The sequence below is a fragment of the Orcinus orca genome, chromosome 2 (assembly GCF_937001465.1).
Source record: "Orcinus orca chromosome 2, mOrcOrc1.1, whole genome shotgun sequence".
Taxonomy (NCBI): domain Eukaryota; kingdom Metazoa; phylum Chordata; class Mammalia; order Artiodactyla; family Delphinidae; genus Orcinus; species Orcinus orca.
Window position 1 is genome coordinate 24073659 of NC_064560.1, and position 5948 is coordinate 24079606.

The 5948-nt window shown below is 46.1% G+C and overlaps 1 non-coding gene across 1 annotated transcript; it reads left to right on the plus strand.

Moving 5' to 3' along the window:
- Positions 1–3310: 3310 nt before the first annotated feature.
- On the plus strand, positions 3311–3417 carry LOC117197400 (U6 spliceosomal RNA). Its single transcript, XR_004477988.1, has one exon. It is a non-coding gene; the product is annotated as a U6 spliceosomal RNA (small nuclear RNA).
- The last annotated feature ends 2531 nt before the right edge of the window (positions 3418–5948 follow it).

The window sequence follows — 5948 nt, forward strand, 5'->3', positions numbered from 1 at the left end:
TGAGCTGGCTGAGGGGCGGTGGGAGTAATCCAGGTCATTTGGAATCCTAGTCCCGAGGCCACGGAGGCACAACATGCCTGGAGAGGAAGCTGTACTGGTCTTCAAGGTGTTCTTGTGTTTGTTTTTGTTTTGTTTTGGCTGCACTGCATGACATGTGGGATCTTAGTTCCCCGACTAGGGATCGAACCTGCGCCCTCTGCTTTGGAAGCGCGGAGTGTTGACCACTGGACCGCCAGGGAAGTCCCCAAAGGTGTTTCCGTCAGACGCTCGTGAGTCCTGGAGGGGTCCAGGGTGGAAAGAGGCCTCCTCCTGCTCTGACTCTGCTGTCACAGCTGCCATAACATCTCTTTCCACAACTACAGGTCCCACAGACTGTATTTGCTTCCTAGGGTTGCTGTAACAAAGTACCGTAAATGCTTGACTTGAAACAACAGAAATTTAATGTCTCACAGTTCTGGGCACGAAAAGTCTGAAACCGAGGGGCAATATGACCTCCTCTTAACTAATTACTTCTTCAAGGACCCTATTTCCATAGAAGGTCACATTCTGAGGGACTGGAAGTTAGGACCGCAACCTCTCTTTTTGGGAGACACCGTTCCACCCATAAGACACGTGGAAAGAGAGATTAGTCCCTAAATGATGTTTGGATAACTGGCGAACCTTTAGGGGAAAAACGAATTCCTTAATTTCTTACCCACTCCTTACACTAAGAGGCCAAAGGGATCTAAGTTTTAAATGTGAAAAGTCATTAGCACAAACACTTCTGTGCAGGCATGGTTTGAAGAGCTTTACACGTAACAAAACTGAATCCTCATAGCAACTCTGCTATTGTCTCCGTTTTACAGCAACAGAAACTGAGGCACAGACAAGTTAATTAATTTGCCGGAGGTCACACGGCTGGTAAGCGCTGGAGCTGGTTCCAGAGTCCAGCTGGTTCCTGGCAGCTTGGTTCCAGAGTCTGTGCTCTTGATCAATTTTATATGATTTTTTTTTTTTTTTTTGGCTGTGTTGGGTCTTCATTGCTGCGCGCAGGCTTTCTCTAGTTGTGGCGAGCGGGGGCTACTCTTCGTTGCGGTGCGCGGGCTTCTCAGCGGTGGTTTCTCTTGTTGCGGAGCACGGGCTCTAGGCATGCAGGCTTCAGCAGTTGTGGCTTGTGAGCTCTAGAGCACAGGCTCAGTAGCTGTGGCACACGGGCTTAGTTGCTCTGCGGCATGTGGGATCTTCCTGGACCAGGGCTCTAACCCATGTCCTCTGCATTGGCAGGCGATTCTTAACCACTGTGCCACCAGGGAAGTCCCAAATTTATATGATTAATACAGTCTTGGAAGAGGGCAGCTCTAAAGTCCATTTCTTTAATGGTCATATGTAGTGTTTAAAATTTTGTAATAGGGACTTCCCTGGCAGTCCAGTTAAGCCCCTGTGCTTCCAATGCAGGGGGCACGGGTTGGGTCCCTGGTCAGGGAACTAAGATTCCACATGCCTTGCAGCTCAAATAAAATAAAATAAAATAAAATATTGTAATAGATATGCATCACTTTAAAATTAATGGGAAAAATAGTTTCACCTTTCTCCTTTTCTTCTTTTCCTGCCCACATGCCCCTGCCCCTGCCAGGGCCAGATAGATGGTTAATCTGTTGGAGATTTGCACCTAAAGGAACCCAGAAGCTTCTAGGATGGCGTGTTTGCTGTAGAACTGCTCTCTTATATCTGGAATTCTCTGTCTTCCTTGGTGCTGAAACTGTTTCTGACTCGGCCAAATACAGATTTCTTTCACAGTTCTGAAGATGGCTGTGTGAGCTTTTCTAACCTTTCTTCTCCAGCATTAACCACTTACGAATCACCTGGAGAACTTGCTGAGCCGTAGCTCCTGGTGTTGAGTGGGGAGGGGGATGAACCTGAGATCCTCCGTGTTCCAGCAGCCCCCAAGGGAGGCCTAGGCCATGTCCTTGGACCACACTGTGAGCCGTGAGGTCCAAACCTCTCCTTTCTCCATCAGCCCTACCTCCCATTTCTATTTCCCTCTGAAAATCGGGACTGCAGAACTTGAACTTGAAAAAGCACAAAGGACCAAGGCTAAATCTTCTCCTAAGACTCTGTCTTCCCAACAAGCTCCTCTTGGGAGATGCCTGGGGAGAAAGAAAAATGAGAAAGGGAGTACAGAGCGTTCCTATTCAGCTTGTGGAAATGTGGGCCTGAGAAATAAAGCCCTCCGACACTTCCACGTGGGAGACACCACTCAAAGCGAATTCGCCAAAAGTTGGGCTTCTGCCCATAGAAGCCAGATGGCCAAAACATGACGTGGCACCACACTGATAGTTTGGGTGCTTTGTCTGTTCATTCACTTGGTCATTTTACTGCTTATTTGCTAAGCGTGGGTCCCTGTATCAGACACGTGTTTATTTTATTATTAACAATAGAGAAATAATGTGGGGTCTTGAGCACTCTTTTCTTCTGGGATCACAAAGTGTGTTCAATAAAGCATCTTATTCCTGTGCAAAAGCAGCCATGACTCCCTCTTAGCAGATGAAGGAAACTCGCACATGATTTCCTGCCGGTCATCTAAGCAAGGCAGCAGAGTCAGAGCCAGCACGCAGCTCCAGGCTCTACTTTCTGCCAGTGCTTGTTGCTGAGTTCTTCGTAGCAGGGGAAGGAAAGGTATCAGCTTTTATGGATCCCCTGTACACTGGGCAGTATGTCAGGTCCTTTATATAGGGGACCTCATCAGAGCAGATAAGTGGCCAGAGTCAAGCTGCTAACCCAATCTACTACCATCAAAAGCAAATCGAAACCACAGTGAGATATCACCTCATACATGTTAGGGTGGCTATGATCAAAACAACAACGGCAGCGAAAGACAACAAGTATTGGTGAGGTTACGGAGAACTTGGAACCCATGCACACTGTTAGTGGGAATGCATTACAGTGCAGTCTTTATGGAAAACGGTATGGGGGTTCCTCCAAAAATTGGAACTAGAACTACCCTATGACCCAGAATTCCAATTCTGGACGCATATCCACAGGAATTAAATTCCAGATCTCGGAGAGAGATAACACTCTCCTATGTTCACTGCAGCCTCGTTCACAATAGCCAAGACATGGGAGTAACCTAAGTGTCCACTGAGGAATGCATGAATAAAGAAAGTGTGATGTACACATACAATGGACTATTACTCAGCCTTAAAAAAAGGAAATAAAATCCTGTAACTTGTGACAATACGGATGAACCTTGAGAACATTATTCTAAGTGAAATGAGCCAGTCACAGAAGGACAAATACTGCATGATCCCCCTTCTGTGAGGAAATTAAAACAGTGCTCTCTTCGGCAGCACACACACTAAAGCTGGAACGGTACAGGGAAGATTAGCATGGCCCCTGTGCAAGGATGACAAGCAAATTCATGAAACATTCCCTATTTATGAAAAATAAAATAGAAGCAGATAGTAGAATGGTTGTTGCCAACGGGTACACAAGATGAATAACTTCTAAGGCTGTGCTGTACAACACTGTACACTGTTAACAATACGGTATTGTGCACGAAAAATCTGTTTAGGGTAGATCCCATGTTGTGTGTTCTTACAAAAAAAAAAAGGATGTTTCTGGGAATGTGAGTTGTATGCATGAACCAGGACAGTGAGATTTCAGTGAAATCATGTGTTTACCACACTGTCGTGCATAAAATATCCAATGTAAAGACACACGTAGAGGGACTTCCCTGGTGGCGCAGTGGCTAAGAATCTGCCTGCCAATGCAGGGGACATGGGTTTGAGCCCTGGTCCGGGAAGATCCCACGTGCCACGGAGCAACTAAGCCCGTGCGCCACAACTACTGAGCCTGCTCTCTGGAGCCCACGAGCCGCAACTACTGAGCCCTCATGTCACAACTACTGAAGCCTGTGCGCCTAAAGAAGCCATCGCAACGAGAAGCCCGTGCACCACAACAAAGAGTAGACTCCACTCGCTGAAACTAGAGAAAGCCCTTGCGCAGCAACGAACACCCAACGCAGCCAAAAATAAGAAGAGTCAGGTACTGTGGGGGAAAAAATCATCTATATGGTCGCCAAAAAATTCCTGGTAAGTCAAGGGATTTGCAAATGGTACCATTGCCTAGGAGTTCATACTGAAAGCATTAAGCTATTTGACTTACACTATGTAAACAGATATTTACCCCGTGCTTATTGCATAAATACAAACGTGTTTCGGTCCTCAAGGAACTTAGCCTCTAATTGGGAAGATAAGAAAAGCAGATATATAATTATTTCCTATTTTACCAGCTGGGAGAGTTTGGACAAAAATATTCAGATTTCCTCTCCATTGTGGTAACTAGGATGGATGATGCAGTCAACCAGGACTGAGGGAGGAATGGTGAGATGGGGCCAACTTGGGGAAAAGGTCCCCCTGGCACGCTGAGAAGGGGATGCCTGCCCGTGACAGCGGCCTGACCGTCTTCATAGACGTCCCTTGCAGAGTCACCAGCAGGAGGACACCTCTCGGCCCAATTCAAGTTTTTTTTCTGATTCTGAGTAAACGCAGTTAGTGGCTTTTGTTCCTTGGATACTTGTTACTCCAATAAAATTGCTTATTTAAGTACGATCTGAGCCCAGTGTAGACTCCAGCCCACACTCACCACGCTCCGTTTATGACAGGAGGGAATCCCTCCTCTCAGTGACATACACAAGCCCCAGATGGAGGGTGTTTTGCCACTTCCCGGAAACAAAAAGCTCTCCTTAAAATCAAGTTTAAATTACATTCCCGAATTCCTTTTTATTCTTCTGTAGAAAGGCTAAAATCTTGAAGCTGCAGAAGTTCATCATTGCATGTCCCCCTGGTCATTAGCTCACTGCCCCCCTCCCCTCACTTTTTGTTTTCTCACTCTGCTCTCTGCAGCTACCCGGATCTCACGGACATGCAAACCCCTGCAGCTGAAACACTCAGCTCGCACTGCAAAGGAAAGGAAAGCAGAGACAGTGTGTTCATTTAATACCTTCCAAGCAACTCCGTGTCTTCCTCCGGGATCACCCCCTTTCGCTCTTGAGCCTGCGCTTATGTACATGCCTGGCTCGAGCCGCAGTTAAACTTTCACACACAAAAATCAGAATAGCGATCCCCAAGGGCCCTCGATCCCTTTCCATCCTGACTAGCATCATGCAGGGCAAACGGCCCAAGTTGGCTTGCCCAGAAAGTGGGAAGGCTGTGTTATGGAAACACTGCCTGGTGTCATGGCAACAGAACAGATAGCATCCCCCACGCCTGCCTCCATGGCCGGCTGGATGTGTGTCTAAGACATGACGGCAAAGGACCAGCCACATTCAGAATCAATCTTATTTTAGGGAGGAATTAAGTCTCCATGTCCTTTGGATGATGAATGACTGCAACCCCAAGGGCCATATCTATAGAGACAGTCACAGGAAACAAACAAAAAAGACACATGACTTGCTTCAGTTCATCCTTCATCGGAATATAATATATAGTTTTATTTTTACATAAGGAGGAGAATTTATGTCAGACTTTCATCCTGTTCTTTGTACATGATCTTATTGAGTGTTCACCACCAGCTACCCATGCATACGCTATTTGCACAGTGTTGTAGGACACTCCATGGGGTTTATTCCTAAGAGAGCAACGGTCTCTGCCCTCAGGCGTCTATCCTCAAAAGTGCAAAAAATGAAATGAGGCTTCTCCTTGAACCTCAATCTTTGCTTTAAAAATAGGGAGGGAGTGAAAAGGTTGCCTAGCATATTGGAATAAACATTTTCTCACCTTTTAATCAATCACATAGTTGTTAATTGTCAACTAAGGATGGAGAAGAAAACCCATCTGTTATCTGTGAATGGAAACCTGGTACAAACTTGCACCATCCTTGAAACTAATGTGGGCAAATTTCCCTGCCACAAATTGGCATGTGCTTTAGGCAAATACAGAGAAACTGTAGAATTAAACAGGAAGAACGTA